The following is a 25,350-nucleotide window of genomic DNA, read 5'->3' as shown; positions in this document are numbered from 1 at the left end:
CCAGCGGCCAGCATTTCAGCACCGGCCCCTCTCCTGCAGCACCCACAGGGCTCTGTGCAAGTCCCCCTGTCCATGGCAAACCTGGCCTTTGGGGGTGAGGAGTTGTGATTCCTGCTCTTCTCCACTTCATGGGCTCAGTGAATTACATAAAGTTTGTGAGTTCTCCACCTCTGGAAACCTCTCTAGGTTGTCCCTCGAGAAAGAATAAACTCTGATCCTAGCCCAAGAGCTGCTGGCCTGGCTGAAGTTTCTCTGTCAAAGGCCTTGCTTAGTTACTGCCTGGAAATTTCACAACTATCTCAAGTAAAAATGCTCACAAAAACTGCATGGCCTGGGACCAAATCACCCTGAACTGCACAAGTCATGACTGAGTAAGAATCTAAAATGGCTCTCCCCTCCCCTCAATACCACACCTGGGTCCTTCTCAAGATGGGTATTTTCTAAGGAAAAGAAGCAGGCAGGCTCTCCTTTCAAGAAAGAATCAATTTCCAAGTAAATGTCCACGCCCACTCCCGTGACCACATCACACAGACCCAACAAGGCTGGGCTGTCACACCCTGGCCCGGCATCTGATTAAGAGGCAGTAGTTTCTCTTCCAGCTCTTCTGGAACCTCTGCTCTGAGACCTGGGTCTGCTCAGAGCTGCCCTAGGTGGTTCCTGGGCAGGCGAGGGTGACCCTGGGGTAGGGCGGTGGGGTGAGGGGGTGGCTCTCAGCCTCTAGGTTTCAGCAACCACAATCTGGCTCCGGTTTTCCCCCCATTACATCAGCCTCTCGGGGCTGAGTCACCATGCTGCAGCTCTGCAGCCACAGTGACCATGTATGGCTGGCTGGCTGTGATGAGACATGATGAAAGCCATGCCCCCTCGCACGTGGCTCAGCCAGCACAGATCCATCAGCTTTGAAGGATGCACAGCCCACCCACTCCACAGTGTCTGGAAACTTATCAAAAGTGGAGGGGTGTATTTGCTGAACTGGGACAAGTCACCAGGTAGGTGGGCAGGGCTCCATCAAGTAAGGGGGGGCCAGAAAGTGAAAACAGGCCACGTGGCACAGGGTGCCAGCCCTGAGTCATAAGTTCAGAATTGCTGCTGCCGGAGACTTGAAAATCCCCCTTCCCTTCCCCTAGCATCCCCAGGACTGTCCTTTGGCCCCAGCTTCCCAGCCAGAGGGACAGCTTCCTGGACCACTGAGATTAGAAATGGCTGTGACCCGAGGTTCTTATGTACAAGCAGGGAAGAGCTGGAAGCCAGCTCTGGAGCCGAGAGGTCAGACTCAAGGTGGCTGAACAATTTGCTGGGCAACAAACCAGCCGGCACACCAAGGCCCCAGGAGCAAAGGCTGCTACTGCCCGGGCTACCCCATAAAGGCCTTCAATCCCTGGGAAAAGTTCCCGTTCATTCCCATTAGTGACCTACAGGGATGCAAGGGAGAAGTTTGGCTGCTCTGTTCCTGAGCAGGTCAAAGCTAAAACAGAGAAGTTTGGAGACATGGAAAAGAACCAGTGTCCAGCCTGTGGGCTAAACACACAGGCCGGGCACTTAGGCCAGGGACCTGAAGGGGGTACATACCAGGCAGGTGTAAATGGAACCAAAGGGGGGTGGCAAGGACAGGCCTGGGCCAAACCAACCTCTGAGCTGTCTTCTCCCTGCTGTGGAAAAAGCCACACGAGCAGACAAATGTGCGCATGTGGGCGTGGGCAGCCCCTGAGTTCCAATCACCAGCTCACCCTCTTTGTCCTCGGGAGCCTCAGGTGAGACACCTCCCAAGTGCAGAGTGAAGGACCACAAGGGCCTCCTCGATGAGTTGCAGAATCTTCCCCTCAGAACTTTCCAATCAGACCCAAACCAGTCCCTCCTGGTGGGGGGCCTGGCTCTCTCACCTTCACTAGGAGCCAGGAGGAAGCACCTGCCAGGCTCAGAAAAGGAGTGCTGGCTGAACATGAGTTCCCTGCCTCCCACCCCCACACAAGAGGCAAAGAGTTGTTCTTATCCCCCTGGGCTGGAGCCAACTGAAAGCAGAACCCTCCAGCCGGAAAGCGATCTGACTTGTTAGGAAGATAAACGTGAGAAAAGACTCCTGGCCAACAGCGTGGAGAGACCAGCTGGCTTAAAGGTCAGGTGATTATTAGCCTTCCCTGGGTCCAGGGCTACAACAAGCCCTCAGGCTGTCACACTCCCTGAGGCTTCTAGGGGAAGGGGCTCGAAGCCCAGGACTCCTGGTGGGGGATGGTGGACGGTGGGGGGGCATAGGGTCGGGGCGCTTATGTCCAGAGGCCTTGGGGGAAGGTCCCCAGGAGAGGGTGCTCGGTGACCCAGTGGCTCCAGACCCAGTGGCTCCAGCACCCCCACACACACAGGAGCAGCTGTGTGCCCTGAGTAATGTTTTCCACCCAAAGCTAACCACAGCTTTCCGATGAGACATGCCCGCCCAGAAGTGGGCTCCTCCCCAGATGTGGGTGTCAGAACACGGAAGCCTTCTGGAATCCCTCTGAAGCCTCCGGAGCTGTTCCAACAAGAGAAACAGTCCTAAAAGATCATCTCTTCTGTCAAATAAAGAAAAGGATGGGAGAGAAACCAGGAGAGGATAAGAGAGGAGAGAGCAGGGAAAGACAGGAGAAGCAGGGAGAGGAACTAGAAGGAAGGAAGGGAAAAGGAGAAAAAAGACCATCCCCACAGACAGACAGCAGTGCTTACACATATATGCTCACAAGCCCCATCTTGTGATTGGCCCCTGAGGGGCTTGCCAAGTGCCAAACAGTGTCACTTGTCAGCAGCACTGTGGGTTTCATAACTGCAAAGCCCCAGGGGCAGTCTTCCAGACTCACCCAGTCACCTCCTCGAGCCTGCTGCCTAAGAAAGCTCCCACAGCCCCTTTCTCCCCCAGGCAGTGCCCAGAGCCAGTGAGGGGCGTCCCCTCGGAGGGGTTGAGCTACAGCCAGGCAGCGCCCCACCTCCAGACTTAGGTGAACTGAGCGTGCAATGCTCCGACCGCCTCCTCTCTCATACTCTACAGCAGTGGGCCCCAACCGTTTTGGCACCAGGCACTGGTTTTCAAGGAGGACAATGTTTCCACAGCCGGGGCGTAGCGGGGGATGCAAGTGACTGACGCAGCTGTAAATACAGATGGAGCTTTGCTCACTACCGGTCACTCTCCTGCTGTGCAGCCCAGTTCCTAACAGGCCACAGACAGATGCTGGTCTGTGGCCCAAGGGATGGGGACCCCTGCTCTACAGTGAAAGGAACCTATCAGGATCTGAGCAAGCTTAGAGGGGACCAGAAAGAGAGGTGAGTGCATGGGGCACACAGAGAGACCGGGGGGCTCCAGGGGCAGGCAGTGTGCTGGGAGCCAGGAGTCCCGAGTCCATGTGAGCAGGGGGCACTATCTGAGGAGACTTTAAACACAAAGTAAGATCAGTAGCCATCCCACCTCTCATCGCCCATGACCAGGATCAAGTGCAGCTCCTCCAGCCCACCCGTACTATGTGGTGCCCTCTGCCAAGCATCAGCATGCCTTCCTCCTCATTTCACCTCGCTTCAAGGGTGCTACACGTGGGCCTCAGTTAAAGCTGCTTCCAAGAAAGAGGAAACTCACACACAACAACACTGCAGAGCCCACCAAACCCAAAGCCCTCATATTTCCGACCAACTCCTGCCTGCAAACAGGCAGCTTCCGTGATATCGCCATCTGCCCGGTCAATGGCCCTGACTGTTGGGGCAGACCGCGTTATCAGAGCTGGGATGCTCCCCAGAGGACGCGCAGCCTGGCTGGACACGAGCCCTGGCCGGCCTCACAAGAAATTCATCTGGGAATGAAAACACGAGGGACCTGGGGAAGCCGCGCAGCATGGTTCCAAATGGGCAACACGGACACAGGCACAGCGGGCGCAGCCTCCATAGACAGCAGCCAGCAACCCCTCCCTCCAGCCATGCCTGCACGAGACTCCAGCCAAATCTGGGCGGCCAGCAGTGACACTGTGCCAGTCCCAGGCCTGGCCCTTAGGAGGTCTGGAAGATTCTTTTTGCTTGCTTGGAGCCCAGTTGCCTTGCTGTACAGATGCCCAGGTGTTCCTGCTGGGGACAGAAAACACACAGAGGGGCTCTGGAGGAGACACCGTTGTGCACGATGAAGAGCTGAGAGGCCCCTGCTGACAGCGCCAGGGTGCCAGCCCACCCACTGGCTGAATGCTGGCATAGGAATGACCCCCAACACCTCGTGGAACAAAAACAACTGCCCAGTCAACCCATGAAATGAGAAGAAACAAAAAATTGCTGATGGTTCAAGCCACTAAGCATTGAGATGGTTGGCTGACAGCAAGAGATAACTGATTCAGATGGTAAAACTGTAAAGAAAAGGGAATGATTCATGAAAAATTTCAGGGTAACAGTTCTCTCTGGATGGGAGGAGGCGCAATCAGGGGTGTTCTAAGATACTGGAAGCTCTCTGTTTCTTAATCTGGATTCACCTAGATTATATAAACGTGCATTTTGTATACTTTTATAAAGGAACATTTTTCAACATTTAACGATATCTGTAATAAGAAAGTAGTGAGGTACAGGTGCCACACTCAGCCCCATGCAGAGACGGGGTCGTTTCCGACTGTGCCCCCAGCCACTCTGGCCCAGGCTACCCTGAGGAGGGGAAAGGGCCTCGAAGGCTGAAAGGAGTGCAGGGGGTGCAGGGGGCCGATGGCACCAGAGAAAATACAATCCATCTCATTTGCCTTTCAGATCCAAAACATGTGCAAAAAGACTGCTAAGGTGAGGAAGGTTTCTCACTGGGTCAGGAAAACCACGCTACTCAGTCCAGTGAAACCTGAATCCCACACCGCCCCCCGACCGGTATCAACAAAACAGCATCTATGGAGTGTCCTCAACATGCCGAGCAGCATGGCACCAGGTGTGGCACAGTCCAATCACCTCAAAATTAAGAGCACTGCTACCCTGGGCTCCAAGTTCCACCCTGCTACCTCCAAGGGTAAGGACCTAAGAGGCAGTTCAGCACCATGCAGGCAGCAGAGCCTCTGGGGTCAAGCCAAGCAGGGCCAAATCCAGGGCCTGCCACCCACCACACCAGCAGGTGATGACCTTCTCTTGCATACTGGAACCAATGGAACTACTTCCCATGTTTGTTATAGGATCCAATTAGGAAAGGTAAGCAAAGGGCCTGCCCAGTGCCTGGCACGTGGTAAGCACTCAGCAAATGATTGCTACCAGGAAACAGATGCAGACTACATATATTTTTAGGCCAAAGATGACATCAGATGATTTCCACATTATCTTTTCATGCTGGGCACCTCAAGTGTACTTGGTGACTTGAACCTTGTTTAGACGTTGTAATAATCTCATTACTCCTTCTAAATGTAATCCAGAAAAATCCCAGAGCCCAACTAACATTAAGAGACAAGAGGGTACTGGATAAGAACAAGTAAGAGTGATTTTCCCTGTCAGGGAAGCACTTTATATTGGAGACAAGAGGGTACTGGATAAGAACAAGTGAGAGTGATTTTCCCTGTCAGGGAAGCACTTTATATTGAACAACTGTTTAGTAAACCCCAAGTGTGCTTCCAGATGACCGGCCTGCCCAAAGCTCTGAGTGGGTCCACAGAGCACCGCTCTATCTCAGAGTCGAATGGGCACCTGTCAAACATGAAATATTACCCAGGTTATCAGCACTAAACTGCAGGCAGGATTTCCAAACTGTGGCACAGAGGGAAGCCATTAAGCCAGGAAACAACTGGCCGATCACCAGAGGCCGATCTAAATGAACCACAGCCCCTGGCTCCTAGAACTTGTTGTGCCAGCTACAGGCCTGGACACGACACAGCCATCCAGAGGCCTGGAGGGATCTGAGAGCAGTGACAAGGATCAGCATTCCTGATTTTCTAGAAATACTGGTGGCTCCTGGACACAACTTGGCATACACAAACTTGGGGCCAAGAAAACGGAAGTTCACAGCAGGCCAGCCCAGCAAACGTGAAACCTCCCTGCCCAACCCCACCAACCTACCCAGTATGACAACCCGTCCCTTTTCAGTGCAATGTGACAGAGAAGCAAATATCAACAACAGGCAATATGACAGAGAAGCAAAATATCAACAAAACCAGCCCTATGGAACTTTTCTCCTTGCCCAGCAAATACAGCTCTTCTATTAAGCTTGTGTTTCTCAAACTATTAGAATCAATTTCCACTTTATATAAACCCACAAACCTGACTCAGCCCTTCCCCACAGCCCCCAAATGCTTCATCTTCTACTGAATAGTGGCACCCACCCTGAAAATCACTGCTTCCTGCTATATAATGCTCCCTGCCAAGGTTTAGTACTGTTTTCTCTGCTGAATTTGTGTTATAAAAAAACACTGAAAAAAAACCTGATTTTTAAATCAAAAAATAATGTCTAAATATAAAATTAAATTGTGACACTGATGTTGCTTTTAAAACTATGTAACTTCCACGACCTCTAAGATTTAACCATGCTTCTGAAGAGGGAGTGGACACCCTTCTCCCTGATCCCACCGCTCTAGGAACGTGTCTGGGCAGGAAGGACTGGCTGACCTTGCAGAAAGCAGTCCTATATCCCAGCACCTGTGCCAGTTTAGAACCCACTGTACCAGTACGTGCAGATCAAGGGCCTTGCTACCAAAAAGAGAACATCAGAACATAGGGGACATGCGTGGGGTCTTATCATTCTCTGCCCAGTACTCCCTGAGGGTGGTGGCACATGGACACAGCCTGAAATTACACCTGTACATGTCTTCTCCTACGAAGTTTAATAAATTCACTGCTGGGCTTCCCTGGTGGCTCAGTGGTAAAGAAACCGCCTGCCAACGCAGGAGACATGTATTTGACCCCTGATCCAGGAAGATCCCACACGCTGCGGAACAACTAAGCCCGTGTGCCACAACTACTGCGCCTGTGCTCCAGAGCCTGGCAGCCGCAACTACTGCGCCTGTGCTCTGGAACCCAGCAGCCGCCAACTACTGAAGCCCACACACTCTAGAGCCTGTGCTCTGCAACGAGAAGCCACTGCAATGAGAAGCAGCACACTGCTACTAGAGGGTGGCCCCCGCTCACCACAGCTAGAGACAAAGCCCACGCAGCAATGAAGACCCAGCACAGCTAAAAATAGACACAATTTTTTAATTTAAAAATTAATTTGAAAATACATTAATTAAAAATAATTGTATTCATTGCTGGGTGGGCAGACTTCTTGTTTCTTCCTCACAGCTGTTTACAGCACCTAAAACCTTGCTCTCAAATCAAGTTGGGGAATAGGCCTGGTATAGAACAGATTACTGGCCATGTGGAATATGACTGATTCAAGGTCAAAGTATTCTGTGGACCCTTACAAAATGATCATTGTACTTTTGGTGCTTACTACTGAAAAACTAACAGATAAAGCCACTATGAAAAGTGAACTCTTAATCACAGTCTTTTAATCACAACAGTAGCAATATGTATTTGAGAAACAGTTCTATGCATAAGAATGAGAAATCTCCCCTAAAATACAGAAGCTCTGTGGTGTGATACAGCTGCCCATATACTTACTATACTCCCCTCTGGGGTCCTCCATCCATAAATCAGGAAACAGATATAAATAGAGACTAAACAATCACACACACATTTAATGAGTGCTTACTCTGTGCTCACCTTAGGGGCAGTATTCCCACTTTGAGCCTAGTGGGGAAGACAGGTAATAAATCCACACACTACATAATGTCACATACTCAGTGCTGTGAAGAAAACCAAAGAAAGCCGAGGCTATTAACCAGAAAAGGGTCAAGGAGGAGCTCTCTGAGGAGGTGACACTGAAGCAAAGACCTGGATGAAGTGAAGAGCGAGCCACGCCACCATAAGCCCAGGGATGATTACAGACATAAGGAAGGGCAAAAGCAAAGGTCCGGAGACACACGTTACTTGGACAAAGGGGCCAGAGTGCCTGAAAAGGGGGGAGGGAGCAGGAGGATGAGAAGCACCAAGGCTGGCAGCAGTAGAGGCTGAGATCACTCAGGGTTTCAGAGGCAAGTCATGCTTTGGAGTTTCTTCTAAGTAGGCTAGTATGCCCTGCGGGTGCGGTGGGGCTGAGAACAGAAGAGTGACTACAAGGAGGCAAGTGTGGATGGACACAGGAACACCAGGAGACAAGCCAGAGAGGAAGGTGGCCTCCAACAAGGAGGCGGCGGAAAGGTGAGAAGTAGTCAGATCAGGGATATGTCTTGGTGACGCCAACAGAAAGACTGACCAAGTAAGATGCAGGTTGTGAGAAAAGAAAGGAGTCAAGGATGACACCAAAATTTTTAGCCTGAGAAACTGGCCAAGTGGCGGTGTCATTTACCGAGGTGAGGAATTGATGGTGGAACAAAGGATTAGTGGGGGGAAAGCAAGTAGAGAGAGTGGTGAGAAATGCAGGTGGCGGGACAGGCTGGAGGCCACGCCCGTCACGCCAGGACTCGGCCTCATCCCCAGCTGATGGGAGTCATGCCAGATTTAAGCAAGAGGGCCACAGTTAGACTCACATTCCTGAAAGGTCACTCTGGCTGCATGAGTGTGGAGTGGCTGAAAGGGCAACAGCAAAAGCAGAAAAACAACTCAGGAAGTCCTGCAGTGCTGGCCCCGCAGGACATGAGGAATGAGGCAGTGTCACCCCCAGGCTGGCGCCAGGTGAGGCTGACTGGTGCCCAGAACCCAGCACACTCACTGGGGGCCTTTCTGAGCAGCGTGTGCAAGCAGTCCTCCTGTTGAACATCAGCATCCTTTTAAAGCTTTCAGTATCTCAGCATCCCTTACCATTTAGTACCCAACCCTGCCCGGGAAAAGTTGGGACATGCTATTTGTCCACCACCACATCTCAGGCTGAGAATTCCGACCTCTTACTCACATTTCAAAGAAAATGCCCACAACTCTGGAGGAATGTACAAGAACCTGGTAACGGGGATCCCCTCACAGCAGCAGGGGAAAGATGGAAAGGAGTTACACTCTTCACTCTTCCATCCTGTCCGGGTTTTTCTGTTTTATTTTACCACTTGTAAATGTTATTGATTAAAATATTAAAATTGAGAAAGTAAAACACAGAGGGAAGGAGGGGAGAAAGAAGAAAAGAGAGAAAGAAAATGTCCACAAAGTCAGAGCTTCTTCACTTTCTCTTAACCATAACCTTTCAGATATTTTCTGCGAGACCTGGTGACTGAAAACTTCTCAAAAGCAAAAAATTTCCCATAAGGGAAACGGAACATTATGATAATTTGCACAAAGAATGTGTCACTTGGGAAAACTTGATGAGCAAAAATTCCTTAAGGGGACAAAATGGAAAATCCCCTAGAAGAGCAGCTGGTGGCCTTTTCCAGACGCGGATGAACCCCTCTGACTCTGCGACGGCCCTGAAGGCCTCTGGGAATCACACACACAATTCAGCACGCGACTTCAGGGAGCTGGCTCCCCCGACCCGGTTAAAACTCCTGCCTTGGAGTCCAGCCAAAGCTAGTTAAGTCCCTCAGGCAAGAGTACTTAAATCCCTGCATCTCAGTTTCCTTTCTGTGAAACAGGGATGGTACTAAAACTTCACAAAGCTGCTGTTGGCCATCATTGTTATTATACATAAACCCAGGCCAGCAACATCAATCTGTAACAGGAAAGTGGGGAATGCAACGCTCGCCTCCCTTCCCTATCGTCTAAAAATGGACACAGGGACTTCCCTGGTGGTCTAGTAGCTAAGGCTCTGTGCTCCCAATGCAGGGGGCCCAGGGTTGATCCCTGGTCAGGGAACTAGATCACCCATGCCACAGCTGACAATCTGCATGCTGCGACTAAACATCCTGTGTGCCGCGACGAAGCCTCGGCGCAGCCAAATAAAAATGCTAAGAAAAATTTAAAAAAATAAAAATGGATGTAAAATCTCATCAGTAAGCCAGGCACCCATGACAGATAAAGCTTCAACCTGAAAAAAGATCAGAAAAAGGCCCTGCAAACTGCAATACTTCTTCCACTCAATAGTAACCAGAAGGCAAGGCACAGGTGCTTTGTACTTGACAGCAAAAGCCACCTTCTTTTCTACAAAGAACATGATGATTTTGGAGGAGCAAAGCAGCTTTCATTGAGAAAGAAGATAAAACATGACAATTCCAAAGGGAGGATTAGTTGTCCCATGGTACTAGTTAAGATCAAGAAAGAATAAAGAAAGAAATTGAATACTATTAATAATTAGTAGGAGGTAGATGTATGTATCTGAACTTCAATCTAACACATGATTTTCATGTGACTGACTTTTTCTGGGTTTGTTTTCTCATTAGGATTAGTGGCTTCGAAGGTCCCTTCAACTGTTCAGATTTAATAAATGTTAAGTAAATGATTTCATTAATAAGACTGAAGATTACAAATGCATGCATTTGAAGTATAACAGATACCATGTGAATGACAATAAAAATGACATATTTACCTAGCACCTAGCAGTTTTTTTTTTTTCCCATCTAAAACTTTCCTTACATTGGAAATCTTAAGATTTCCAACTAGGAACATGAACCATATAGGACATGAACATCAACTATGAACTACATACTGGGGCTTCCCTGACAGCTCAGCTGGTAAAGAATCCGCCTGCAACTCAGGAGACTGTAGTATGATTCCTGGGTCAGGAAGATCCGCAAGGGGTAGGCTACCCACTCCAGTATTCTTGGGCTTCCTTTGTGGCTCAGCTGGTAAAGAATCCACCTGTAATGTGGGTGACCTGGGTTCAGTCCCTGGGTTGGGAAGATCCCCTGGAGAAGGGAAAGGTGACATGAACATCAACTATGAACTATATACTAATATCTATGACCTATATAAGCCAACATCAAATTGTACATTCACTATTCCATACAGGATTAAACTGAAGTTAATATTTGGTAAAACTTGACTGGGAAAAACTAAGAGTAGGATATTTTAGAGGAGTATTTTCAGAGACCTCAAAAACTTAAGACAGGCCTGGACAAAAAGTGGCCAAGAATTCAGTGCCTCTACTTCCAAGGATTTCTTCAAACTGTTAGGCTCCTCAGATCCAGATGCTGAGTGCTACTCCAGAAGAGAGCGATGTTTGGACAGCAGCCCTGGGAGGATGAGAAGCAGCTCACCCCTAGCTGGCCCTGAAGAAACAGTGCAGCCGGCCTCCTGCCCCTCCACCCACCACCTGCAGCAGCATGAATCAGCAAAGCTGCTGGAAGCCTTTTAACGAATGACTTGCAACCCTGGCGGTTTTTCAGCCAGCCCCTTTTGAAGTGCGAGCTTCTGAGAGAAACTTGGAAACCACCCTAAGCACTGCCTGGTTGCTGGTCCGAGGGCAGGCAGGGCAAGAGACAGATAGAGACACAGAAAGAGAGACAGACAGAGCACCTGCAAGGCCATGTAAGGAAGCAGGTCAGTCCCAAGGGGCCACCTAATGGGACCATGATGAGAAAGTGACAGTACCCGAACTTAATTCTTAAGAGCATGAAAGACAGGTCAGAAACCTAAATGTTCTGTCTCATTCACATTTCTACCCTTATATTCTCAACTTCCCAAAGGCAAATATAAACTGGGGCAGGGGGGGCGGTGGTGAATATTTACAGCCTATATGGGAAATGAGGGTTAACAGTCCCAAAATATAAAGAACTTTAATCAAATGAAAACATATGTCCACACAAAGCCTGTAGACAAATGTTCACAGCAGCATTATTCATAACAGTCAAAAGGTCAAAACAGGACTTCCCTAGTCATGCAGAGGTCAAGAATCCGCCTGCCAATGCAGGGGACACAGGTTCGATCTCTGGTCTAGAAAGATTACACATGCTGTGGGACCGCCAAGCCTGTGCAGCACAACCACTGAGCCCATGTGCTGCAACTACTGAAGCCCACATGCCCTAGAGCCCACGCGCCACGAGGGAAGCCGCTGCAACGAGAAGCCTGCGCAGCAACTGAAGAGTAGCCCCTGCTCGCTGCAGCTAGGGAAAGCCCACATGCAGCCAGGGAGACTCAGCACAGTCAAAAATACATTTTTTAAAAAGGTCACAACAGTCCAAATGTCCATCGACTAAGGAATAAGTAAATAAAATGCGGCATGCAGAGAATGATTTGATAATAAGACAGTACTGATACGTGCTACAATTTGAATTGAACCTTGAAAATATCATGCTATGTGAAAGAAGCCAGCCACAAAAGACTAAGACACATGACTCCATTTATACAAAATGCCTAGAATAGGCAAATCCATAATGATAGGAAACGGTTGCTTTGGGCTGGGGGAGACAGGTAAATGGGGAATGACTGCTCATGGGTGGCAGGTTTCTCCTGGGGATGATGAAAATGTTCTGGTTGTGACAGTTGCACAACTCTGTGAATAAACTAGAAGCCGTTGAACTGTGCACTTAAAATAGGTGAATTGTATGGTATGTGACTGTCTCAATAAAGCTGTTATTAAAAATTAAACAGCAAGAAAAAAATCTTCTAACAGAAAAACAAGCCAAAGAAATGAACAGGAAACTCACAAATGAAAAAATATGAGTGTGGTCAATATACTCGATACAGAAAAAAGATAATAATCAGATATGAATAAGCACAAGTTACCACTTCCAGTTTCAAGGTGGCAAAAATCGAAAAGACTGAGTTTCCACTCTGGGCCAGAGCCCGTCCCCAGGGAGCAGGAGCAGAAAGTGGTACACTGTCCCAGGCTGCAGCCTGTCAACACCAATGCAGGTTCTAAATGTGCTCATCGGTTAGACACAAATTTAAAATGCCTAGATATTAGTAACTGTCCAGAGAGCCCACCATGTGGAGGCTACGATTTCCCAGCCTGATGGGGTATTACCCAGCCGTAAGGAAATAGTGAGTCCTGGTAAAGGACTGTGGGACTGGGTCCAGAGAAAACAGACCCATGCTAATAATAAGTCCCACTAGGCTGAACACTTGAGGGGAGGTTACTGGCAAGAGAAGTACTTGGCTCGCTGTTTCCCAAGGGCAGTGGCACGTGGGGCGCACAAGTCTAACAGCAGCCACTGGGAGAAACTGGAATAGCTGCTGGGGCAGCCTGCCTGCAGAGTGTTTCCACACACACAACCTCATCAAATGTTCACACTAATTCTTTGGGAGAGTAGTAATGATCACCCTCGCTGTGCAGAAGAGCAAAATAAGGCTTAGAGAAGTTGTCATTCCACCCAGGTCTCAATGACATGCCCGGATCCAAGGTCAAAGTCCACCACACTCTATGAGGTGTGCTCTTTTCACTTGAAACAGGGACAAAACTTCCATGGACAGACACAGAATTCTTGATTCACTGGATCCTCAGTCTGTCCCAAAAGGGTAAATTCTCTGTCAGTAACTGGCAACTCCCTTTCTTTATACTAATTAGTGTTATAAAACATGTTCTATATTTTTTTAAGAAGTCAGAAATGAGCAATGTTAAACCTTAGTTCTGATCTTCAGTTTGCAACTGCCAAATGAAACATAAAATTGAAACTCTGAAACATCTTAATTTCTAAAAGCACGGCACACCAGGTAGGGGCTTCCCTGATGGCTCAGTGGTAAAGAATCCACCTGCCAATGCCGGAGACCTAGGTTTGCTCCCTGGGTCAAGAAGATCTCCTGGAGAAGGAAAATAGCAACTCACCCCAATATTCTTGCTGGGGAAATCCCATGGACAGAGGAGCCTGGCGGGCTACAGTCATGGGGTCATAAAAGAGTCAGATATGAATTAGCAAGTAAACAACAACAACACAGCATACCAGGTACCCCGACTGACTCTCACCACACAGGGCTACAAATGCTGAAGAAAAACCGTACGACATCCTTTAAAATGCATCAGAGAACTGGCCAATCAACAAGGAATACTGACAGGTCAAACAAACTTAAGCAAAGGCTGCAATTCTTGGGGAAGGAAATGGCAACCCACTCTAGTGTTCTTGCCTGGAGAATTCCAGGGACGGTGGAGCCTGGCAGGCTGCCGTCTATAGGGTCACACAGAGTCGGACATGACTGACGTGACTTAGCAGTAGCAGCAATTCAAATAGCAAGTGGAGCTTTGAGGGTGGGCAGTAAGGGCATCTGCAGAACTGGGCAAGCTCAAGTTCTCCCCCTACCCCCAAAAAGGGAGCTCCCTCCAGAATAAAGCTGGGTCCCAAAGGGTTATATCTTAGTGGAAAGAAAATGGCACAGAAAACAGCCTATATCAAATCAAGGCACCAGATGGAGAGGTGCACAATCCCTCTGGGAGAATCTGTAACCACTAGATGGTCCCCCATGGACTACAGCCCAAAGTCACACACTGTAAAAGATACACTTCAGGCAGATAAAAAGTGATCCCAAAATGAAAGTATTTGATGCAAGGAGGGAGGACCAACTAAAATAGTAAATAAGAAATAAGTGTATCTAGGGGCTTCCCTGGTGGTCCAGTGGTTAAGAATCTGTCTGGCAATGCAGATCCCTGGTCTGGGAAGACCCCCACATGCCACAGAGCAGCGGAGCCGGGCACCACAATGACTTAGCTCATAAGCCTAGTGCCTGCGCTCAGCAACAAGAAAAGCCACCACAAGGAAAAGCAAGCCCCACTCACCACAACCAGAGAGAGTCCGTGCAGCAGTGAAGACCCAGCACAACCAAAACATAAAAGAACCAAACTACACAACTAAGGAGTAAAAGCTGAGGAGGGAGTATCAGGAACTAAAGTGTGGTAAGGTCCTAACTGCTTGGGAGAAAAGTGTAAAGACACTGACTAAAGTTTCCCTGATAGCCTAGCTGATAAAGAATCTACCTGCATTGCAAGAGACCCCGTTTCGATTCCTGGGTTAGGAAGATCTGCTGGAGAAGGGATAGGCTACCCACTCCAGTATTCTTGGGCTTCCCTTGTGGCTCAGCTGGTAAAGAATCCACCTGCAATGCGGGAGACCTGGGTTTGATCTCTGGGTTGGAAAGATCACCTGGAGAAGGGAATGGCTACCCACTCCAGTATTCTGGCCTGGAGAATTCTGTGGACTGTATAGTTCATGGGGTTGCAAAGAGTCGGACACAACTGAGCGAACTTCACTTCACAAAATTAAAAATTGGTAAGTCACGTAAATTGAGAGATAAGCCATGTTCATGAATCAGAAGATCAGTATCATAAAAACATCACCTCTATCCAAACTGACATGTAATAAATTCAATTCTAATAAAATTCAAAGTGATTCTAATAAAAAAACTCCAACAATTTTTATGGAATTTGATAAACATAATCCAAAATGAAGATAGTAGAAAGCCAAAACCTTACCAGATACCAAGAATTGTTATATAAGAACTTAGAGGGACTTTCCTGGTGGCCCAGTGGCTTAAGACTCCCGCTCCCAATGCAGGGGACCTGGGTTTGATCCCTGGTCAGGGAACTAGATCCCACACGCTGTAACTAAGAGTTTGCAAGCCGAAAGTAAAGATCCCATGTGCCCCAACTAGAAGATCGAAGATTCTGTGTGCTGCATCTAAGACCTGGCGCAGCCAAATAAATAAACAAAAAATAGAAAAAAAAATTAAAGAACTGAGAAATTAAATCAGTGGGATATTGGCACACAGACAGAGATAGATGGTAAAGAGCCCAGAAATAGTCCCACACATTTGTGGACACTTGATGTATGATAGTGGTTACTGGTGACTTTAAAGATCCACAAGAAAGGAATGTATTTTTCAATATATAGTACAGGCTTAATCTGATGTGCTTATTTAAAAAAAGGAAAAAATTATCTCCTGTCTCAAACCGTATATAAAAATTATTATGAACAGACTAAAGACTTTAGAGTAAAAGGTAAGAATAAAACATTTGGAAGACAATACAAGGGGAAATACCTTTATAAACTTGAAGCAGGGAGGAAGTTCTTAAAAAGAAATAAGTGCCAACTATTAAGAAAAAGTTAATAAATGACATTAAAACTAAGAATTTCTGTTCATTAAAAAAAACTAGAGTGACAAGACAAGCCGTAAACTGGAAGTGGATAGTTTCAACACATCTAACTGACAAAGGATTAACATCAAAACAAAAAAACAGGGAGAAAAAGTCTCCATATGATAAAAAGACAACTCAATAAAACAATGAGCAAAAAGATTTAAGCCATCTTTTCAGAGAAGCTGAAAGGTGAATGATCCATTAGTGCATGAAAAGATACTCAACCCACTAATAACCATGAAGACACAAATCAAAACCACGTGAGGTATCACTGAGCTTCCAACAGATTAGTAAAAAGTTTTGAATCTGATGATACCATTGTTCAGAGAATGTGAAGCAGGCAGAGATGTCAGCTGAGTAAACTGGGGAAACCACTCTGGAAACGACTTGGTATTACTGTATTTAGTCAAACTGAAGATGCACATACCCTAGGATTCAGTCCTCCCCAGGGTGTATCCTGACAGGCTGCACACACGTGCCTCAGGAATGGTCACAGTATCACTGTCTGTCTCAGCAAAATACTGAAAACAAACGTCCATCAACAATAGAAAGGATGCGTAAATTCTCATACAATGGGACACAACTCATCAGTGAAAATGAAACACACCTATATGCAACACTTATTAACCTCGAGAACACGTGTTAAGCAAAAAATTTAGATCACTGAGAAAAACAAGATGATGTACTGAGTCCAAAATCAGGCAAAATTAAATAATGACATTGTTTAGCAACACAAGCACAGGTGGTAAAACTATAAAGAAAAGCAAGAGATGGGAATTCCCTGGTGATCCAGTGGTTAAGACTTGGCACTTGCAGCGCCATGGCCTGGATTCAATCCCTGCTCCGGGAACTAAGATCCCACAAGCCATGGGGCCAAAAAAGAAAAAACACCAAAAAAAAGAAAGAAAGAAAAGCACGAACACAGTAAAAGCCAAATCCAGTGATTATGCTGGGGTGGGACTGGGACAGGATCAGGGAGGGGCACTTCAAAGGTAATGGGAACATTCTTTAGTGTAAAGGAGGTGATGGGTATATGGCTGCTCCTTCTATGCTTATCCTTCAGGTGGTATATATTCTTTTGTATCTACTCAATATTTAACAAGACAACTTACAAAATTAAACAATGTTATTTCTGACTTTAAGCCATGATTTGAAGCATTAACTTGGGCAGCTGACTTGAGTTACACTCAACTAGGAAAGTCCCCGACAGGGGCCCACCCAGCCCTGAGACTACAGAAATGAGAAATGCTTCACCGCCCAGGCTCCTGAGCTGGAGACAACTTCCCACTGGGCCCTGGAGCCTTCCACTCAGGACAGGAAAGGTACTGCTTGGATGAATCACGAGAGGAAGTGGGGTGGGTGGGGTAGGGGGAACCGGTTCTGCTGCCAGACCTTTTAAGACGAGAAGCTGAGTGTACATTTTTGATCTGACAGTGAACCCACCAAGGCTGCTTTCAGGCTGGGTCCAGACTCTCAGCAGGAACTGCCACCTCTGAGGCTCTGCATGCTGCTCTTCAGACACGAGTGAGCAACTCTCAACCCTAACCATGCCCTCCACTTCCTTCCTCTGAAGCTCAAGGCTGATCTCTCCAGTTCCTAACAATCAGGCGTGAATGTAACAGCCCTGGCTTTCTGTACGCATCTGTGACTACATCACTGAGGTCAACCATAGGTAGCCCTCAGACTGTTAAGCTACTGATACCCATGAGGGCCTCTGAGAGTGCCAGACACCTATTCTGACACTGAACACACACACCTGGAGCAATCGCTAAAATCACTTCGTGCTAAAATGCCTACTCTTTGTGACCTCTATTATTTCAATCATTTAAAAATGTGGCTGGCAAAAGAAGTAGATTTTGGTAAGTTATGGTCTCTAGGACAATATGCTTTGTGCACAAAATGTACTTGGAGTTTTTCACTTCCTGTGAGGTTGGTGTCCCGCCCTTTGGTGGTGTCTGTTACCCTGCCAGACACCAGATCTGAGAACCTCTGTGCCACCCGTGTGGCACCATCCCTGGGGGAATTCCAGGAAGGTAGAGAGTGGGACACCTGGTCTTTTTTGTGGCAAACTGTTCAAACTGAAGCTCTGCCCACAGTGGCTGCCCTGTTGGCATTCTAGACTCAAGGCCAGTTTATGTGCAACAAAACCAAGCCACCTGACACTTTAAAATGTCTTTCCTGTATACACATACAGGCATGCATGTGTACAGAAGGGCCCGGACACGAGGACACACAGACGCGGTTAACAGTCATCTCGGACAGGAACTGGGTCAGACATAAGAGGGTCACTTACTTTCCTATCCTAAGCATTTTTTTCTTCCTCAGCTCTGCACACTTTCTTTCTTGACCCTCATAGGAGGTTGTTGTTAGATCATCCTCTCCTAATTAACACACAGTAACACTAGATACCAACTGTAGACTCAAAGACTAGATAAAGCACTTTACATGCATTACCTCATTAATAATTCCATCCAATAAAGCTAGCCTGAGGTCATCATTATTCCCACTACACACCCGAGGAAACGGAGGCTTAGAGAGGTCAAGTATTTTGTCCAAAGGCACACAGCTAGTAAGTGTAAGGACCAGGTATGTTAAGCTCAAGTATCTTTGACTTAGAAGTTCATGCTTCTAACCAGCACCCCGTAACCCAGAAATTCTATTTTTTGTTGTCTAGTTGCTCTGTTGTGTTCAACTCTTTGCAACCCCATGGACTGTAGCCTGCCAAGCTCCTCTGTCCATGGGATTCTCCAGGCAGGAATCCTGGAGTAGTACTGCCATCTCTTTCTCCAGAGGATCTTCCTGACCCAGGGACTGATCCCGTGTCTCCTGCATGGGCAGGTGGATTCTTTACCCCTGAGCCACCTGAGAAGCCCATACTATGATTACCCATATGGCTAAGAACGCCTTGATCCTGGGATCCATCTCCCTCATATCCACACCCTGAGCCCCCAGTGCAGTGTCTGACACATCAGGCACAAAAGAACAGTGACTGTGTAAGCAAGCCTGGACTCCCTGGACCCAAGCAACACGAACGACCCAAAGCCAGAGGAGCCTGCCTTGGGGGCCCACACCCCACCCTGTTCCAACAGTGAGTGGACTTCCCTCAGGCCTAACCTTCAGAGGCAGCAATCCAGTCACACTGGAAACAGAACTGGTTCTCTCAGCCAGCTTTCCCTCCAGCACTGGAACAGCTGTGATTCCTCCTTTGGTTGTACACCAGAGGCTGGGGTATGGGGACACGTTGTACAAAAATATGTATCTTCAAACATTAGAACCTTAAAAGGAATGGGTATGTGCTCCCTACTCTGTCTTTCCCTCTCTGCCATATGGAGTGCATACACAATGGCAGGATCCAGAGCAGCCTGCTCAGTCCATGAGATGGAAGCCGGGGTTTGAGCAAGGAGAGCCACATGACCAGTGGAACCTTGCTTCTGGATGACTCTGCAGAACAGAGTGAGCTACCCTGGCCAGTTCTGGACTGCCTACTCCCAGACTGTTAAGGGACAGGAATAAATTTCTATTTCCTTTCAGCCACTACATTTTGGAGCATTTTAGATTGTACTTAATTAAAGCAAGGTATGAACACTGCCAAGGGATTAACCTAGCATGACCTTTGTCCGCAAAATGACAACAATATTATCAACATTCTCCTAACCAAACTAACTAGGATTTTGTCATTATTGTACACTGTTAAAGAAAAAGTTGTCTTGAAAGGGTGAGTTGAAGCACGCTGTGCCTAGAGAAGAGGGACAAACAAACTGACCTCCTGGTTTGTTTCACCTTTGAGTCTTAATAGACATACCTCAGATTTCCAAGTAGCCCAGGCTACTCTGTTCCGACAGTTTGTCTGGGGAAACTCCAGCTTGGCTCTCCTCCTCCAGCTCATTACCTGAATCAAAGACCAAGTGGAAAATTTGATGAGAACCTGCAGGATTCTAAGAGCTGCTTAGGCAAATACAGAGCACTGAGCAGAGTCTGGCACAAAGGCAGTGCTCAATAAATGTTACAATGGATTGTGATTGGGCTGCTGCATGCCAGACCCTGTGCTGGACAGCTGGGATACAAAGATGAATAAACCTAGTCCCAGTCCCTACACTCAGGAAAGCCCCCTACACTCAGGAAAGCCCGCTACACTTGGGAAAGCCTGCTGACTGAAAGACATAACACAAGGTTGATAAGCAAAAGCAATGAGGCTGTGCCCAAGTAGTCTTACTGCACTAGCATTCCCCAGGGATGTCCCAGACACCGTGCTTCTCACTCCAGACCCTCACCCAGGTGACACATCCCTTCCCATAACTGTAGTGACTTTTGATGGATGCTAGATCACCAATGGACAGTTCCACTTGAATGTTTTACAGGCATTAACAACAGACATGTTCAAAACAAAATACGTCTTCTCTCCTTAAATCCCCTATCCCACTGAACAGCATCACCATCCACCAGTCAAAAATTCAGAGCCAACCCTGACCTCTCCCCCAGCCCCTAAATCCCCCATCTAAGTCATCACCAACTTTGGTCAAGTCTACCTCCAACACATCTCTCCCCACCTTCTGCCTCTAATCTAACTCAAGGCCACGGTCATCTCTCACCTCCACAGTTCTAGTAGCCTCTTAACTGGCCTCCAGGCCCATTCCCTTTAATACAGTCTTCACTAGCGTGATCTTTCTAATCCACAAATCTGATTCTTAAATGCGTTCTCATTAACCTAAAATTGCAAGTCCATAGCTAGGTTTAAAAACTTCCCTAGGGGAGATTCCACTACAGGATCCATGGTTGGGGAACTAAGGATGCCTCATGCCCCATGGCTGCTTTCCCTTCCCAAAACAAGACCCCTGAGGACCAGACCACACACTAGTGTCTTTCATCTCTGTCCCTAGGCAGCTTTCTCACACATTCCATCTTCAACTGAGAATACTCTTCCCCTTTTCTGCCTGCACGCTCCAAGCATCCTCCAGTTCTGTTTCCTGGGGAACAGAAGCCTTCCTGGATTTGCCTAAACTGAGTGAGGTGCCTCTACTCAGTGTTTTCTGCTTTTTTCCCATCATATCAGAATTGCCTACATTTCAGTATGTCTCCCACTTGAGTTTCTGAGCTCTGGGTGATGATGATGATACAAAAAATAACAGCAACAAGCACACACAGCATTTACTTTGTGCCAACAGGCCTTCTTAGCACTTTACACCGATTATCTCATTTAACTTTTATAATCGTTTTAGGAGGCAGATTTTATTCTCAACTGTGCTTTAAGGATAAGAAAACCGAGGCAGGAGGCGAGGAACCAACGTGCCTAAGGACACAGTTGGCAAGCACCGAGACAGGATTCAAACTCGGCTGCTTGGCTCCACAGCCTACACTTTTTAACCACTCGCTCTATCCTCTGAACCCATCAGGAGTTGAACCACCGTCTGTGGAACGAATGAATGAATGAAATGGTCTCAAACAGGGGCAGTATCGGTCTCCACCACGACAAACTCCTTCTAGGCCCTCACAGGCATGTGTCCTCCAGCCCCGCCGGCCAAAGTGAGCTGCGCGGGCACCCCGCCACCTCGCGGCCTCAGAACGCCCACCAGCCGCGGCACGCGGGGTCAAGGGGCGGTGACAGCCGGGCGGCGGGGGCGGAGATGCTACCAGCTGGGGTGTCACCCAGCCCGGAGGCGACTCGCGCTCCCTCGCCGGGACGGCGAGTCCAGTCCGCCCGCCCACTATCCGCCCGCTCGCCAGGCAGCGCCCCCCACCCATTTGTTCTGCACCCTCATGTTGTGCGGGGTCCCCTCAGTCCAGGTTCCCGTCCCAGTCCACTTCCCTCCCCTCCCCCACACAACCGTCCCCGGCGTCCCGCCGCGTCCCATCCTCCGCCGCCTCCGCCTGACTCCTGGGACTCCCCCGGCCCCGGATGGTTGCTGACCCTCACCTGCCATGTCCTGGGCCCCACCACAGAAGGAGGTGCATCACGGCCGCGAGAAGGCCGGGGACAGCACTTCAGAGCAGACAAAGGGCGCCGCCATGTTAAAGTCGGGCGGAACCGACCTCGCTGGCTTCCCGGCTGCAACTTCCGGCGCGTGCGCAGTGCCCTCCTAGGCGTAGCTTGCGGACTGGCGCATGCGCATAGTAATCGAGAAGTTCTGTAACAGTTCTGTTCGCTTAGAAATTCTCATTGTAACCTTTCCTTGGTTTTCTGTTTCAAATGTAAAAGTAACAGCTTCGACGTGTTCAGCGCTTCCTGTGTTGCCAGGCACTGTGTTAACCACTTTACGCGCATTATCTCAAGTCCTCTCACCATTATACGATATTTTTCTCCCACTTTTGAAGAAGGGAAAACGGAGTTTCAGGGTAAATGAATTGCCCGTTATCACGCGTCTTACTAGTGGTGAAGCAGAGCAATGAATGAACCTAGTTGCGGCATCAAAGCTGTAGGACCACAGTTAGGTTTTCTACCTTCTGAGTTAAACGTTACCCATTTCCCTGTTAAGGGGATATCCAGGATTCAGTTCAGTTCAGTCGCTGAGTCGTGTCCAACTCTTTGCAACCCCATGAACCGCAGCTCGCCAGGCCTCCCTGTCCATCACCAACTCCTGGAGTCCACCCAAACCCATGTCCATTGAGTCGGTGATGCCATCCAACCATATCTCCAATAGCATGTTGGGCACCTACCGACCTGTGAAGTTCATCTTTCAGTGTCCTATCTTTTTGCCTTTTCATACTGTTCATGTGGTTCTCAAGGCAAGAATACTGAAGTGGTTTGCCATTCCCTTCTCCACTGGACCACATTCTGTCAGGCCTCTCCACCATGACTGGTCTATCTTGGGTGGCCCCCCATGGCATGGCTTAAGTTTCATTGAGTTAGACAAGGCTGTGGTCCATTAGCCTGTGTGTGAATGAGGGTGCCTGAAAACAAAATTCGCCCTGCAGACTTTACCAGCTCCTCTGTGGTGTCTTTCCAACTTTTCAGCATCACCAGGCCATTGACTTTTCTATTTCCTAATAGTTCTCCTTTCTTCAGTTTTAACCCTGTTTATTTTCATGATCCCTAATTTTAACAACACCCTTGCAACAACCTTGATCTCCTTTGCTCTCTTGCCTTTTTGTCACGTGGATTTCATAAGAATTTCAACCCTGGATGAATCCAACTGCTCCTTTTTCCCTTTGCCAACACCTGGAGAGCCAAACACAACTGGAGAAAGTACCCAACGGGACAGACTGTTCTCTATAAATTCATGACTGCCAGCCTTAAGAGGGACTTCAACAAATGTCAGTCTGGCCAATTCACTGCTGCTGTCTTCACAATAACTAGAGGAACTAAAACACTCAGCAACAGTTGACTTCACCCTTTCTTTTACAGGAAAAATAATAATAGCAAATCTGATAGGAACCCTCGTGTCTTCCCAATACTATAAACTTGTAAGTTGCTACTTCTGAGTCCATCTGTGTTGGATGTAGTCAACTGAGACTTGCAATCCTTTCCTTTCAGAATCTAAAAAGTTAAATTTTTATTTCCCAAACTCAGTAGCAGTTAGAATCCCAGGTACAGGTAGATTAAGATTTGGAAGCCATTGACCTGCTGATGTTAGCCGATTTTTGCTGGTAAGAAAGGTCATGCAAATGTGGTGTGTTGCAGCCAGCAGAGCATGGTGGCCTGTCTCCAGCTTCTTGAGTGTTCAGAAGTATATATGAGATGGGGGCCGCCAAACTCAGCATTCTGGTGCCTGGAGCCAGTGTCTAGTCCCAAATCTAGAGCCATGGACACTTGCTGTGGTGATGTGTTTATTTTTTCAAGTCTTAGAAATCATGTTTTTCTTTTTTTAATGTTTATTTTTATGCATTTATTTGGCTGTGCTGGATCTTCATTGCTGGGTGGGCTTTCTCTAGTTGCAGCAAGTGGGAGCTATTCTTCGTTGTGGTGCATGAGCTTCTCATTGAGGTGGTTTCTCTTGTTGAGGAGCCCAGGCTTTAGGGCTCATAGGCTTCAGTAGTTGCAGCTCCTGGGCTCTAGATCACAGCTTCAATAGCCGTGGCACTCGAGCTTAGTTGCCCCGAGGCATGAACATCATGTTTATTTTTACCTTTTACACCATGACAACAAAAAGTACACAGTGGAGAAGTGAATAGTTACATAAATTAATCAAAGGCCTAAAAGACAATGCAATCGAGAGGATGAAAATGAATAAATAGTTTTAAAAACAATCAATCTAAACCCCAGAGGGAATTAATGATAAATGATCCACAAGAGAAACTGGGAAAGTCTGCTAGATGCAGGCTAAACATCCAGCCTCCAGTTATGAGGATAAAGTTAGGATCTGGACACGTGTTCATTATACCTGCATTTCAGCTCACTGTTTGGGGAACAAGTGGTTGCAGGTATTAAAAAAATCACATTAACCGTATTTATAATCACACATTCACTCGCTTTTTAAGACACGTGGTTTTATAATTCATAAAGCAATTACCCAAAACTTACAAAAGACATGAGAACACCGCCAGCCTCTCCTTTCTGGGCAACCTCCCACTGTGACTGGACCCAGGCACCCTGTTCATTAATCTCGGGTTGACCATTCTTACATTTAGGAGAAAACGACTTATCTTTCCCCAAAGTTCCTCCAAGTAGGCTATAGGGCTCAGCCCCAGAGTCTGCTCAGCTGATGCTGGGAGCCCGAAGAGGAAGCTCAGGTGTGAAAACTGATTCTGGCAGAAAATGAAAAAAATCTGGAAGACCACCCCGACTTGACCAAAAAGCTACACTTGAGCCCCATACGGAACACCAAGTTTGAAGCTCCTCTGTATTCCAAAAGATTCCAAGGCAAAGGGAAGAAAAAAAAAATTAAGGTCAATGTTGGGGGGGTGGAATTTACACTTATAAAAGGACACCTGAAGACTCACTGCAACCCAGACAAACTTCAGATGTTAGGCAGAAGCCTCCTAAGTTCCGTGCATGACCGTGTATCAGAAAGAGGCAGAGCCACAGACAAGAAGTGGGCCAGTGGGTGCCAGGGACTTCCTGGGGTGAGAATGTTCTACAGTCTGCTGGGTGCCCATGGACCCATGCACTTGAAGCAGGTGAGAGGCGTCCAAAGGAAAGACATCTCCTATGTGTTTGGGGAGGGTCAGGTGAACCCAGATTTCCTGCACTACAGCTGATAGTTCCCTCAGAGTTGGTGATAGCTTATGGTGAACAGCGTCAGATTTGCGATCTCCAAAGAAGATTTAGCTTCAGGACCAGGGAATAGGTTTGATCACTCAAGAGCTTTTGTGTAGCAGGGTTTCATTAAAGTGAAAAAGGATAGAGAACACTTCTGACATAGACATCAGAAGGAGGATGGAGAGTTCCCCCATCCCCAGTCTTAGCCAGGGAATTATATACTTTTTAATTGATTATTACAATAAATCAAAATGATGTCTCAAGTCATAAAGATCTTACTAGACCCACTCCCATTATGTACATTTTAAGATAA

At 47.7% G+C, this 25,350-nt stretch overlaps 1 protein-coding gene across 1 annotated transcript in view; it reads right to left on the bottom strand.

Moving 5' to 3' along the window:
- The window catches only part of ZBTB17 (zinc finger and BTB domain containing 17), a 28,540-nt gene extending 6,601 nt beyond the window's left edge, over nt 1-21,939 (bottom strand). The window contains exons 1-2 of the mRNA XM_052653636.1: nt 21,816-21,939; nt 19,707-19,793 (exon numbers count right to left, since the gene is read on the bottom strand). The gene's annotated coding sequence lies outside the window, so the exon portion shown is untranslated. The remainder of the gene's footprint in view (nt 1-19,706; nt 19,794-21,815) is intronic.
- Nucleotides 21,940-25,350: the final 3,411 nt, after the last annotated feature.

Source organism: Budorcas taxicolor, chromosome 16 (genome assembly GCF_023091745.1).
Source record: "Budorcas taxicolor isolate Tak-1 chromosome 16, Takin1.1, whole genome shotgun sequence".
NCBI classification, from domain to species: Eukaryota; Metazoa; Chordata; class Mammalia; order Artiodactyla; family Bovidae; genus Budorcas; species Budorcas taxicolor.
Note: the sequence above shows the minus strand (reverse complement) of the source record. Positions and strands in the feature narration are given on the sequence as shown.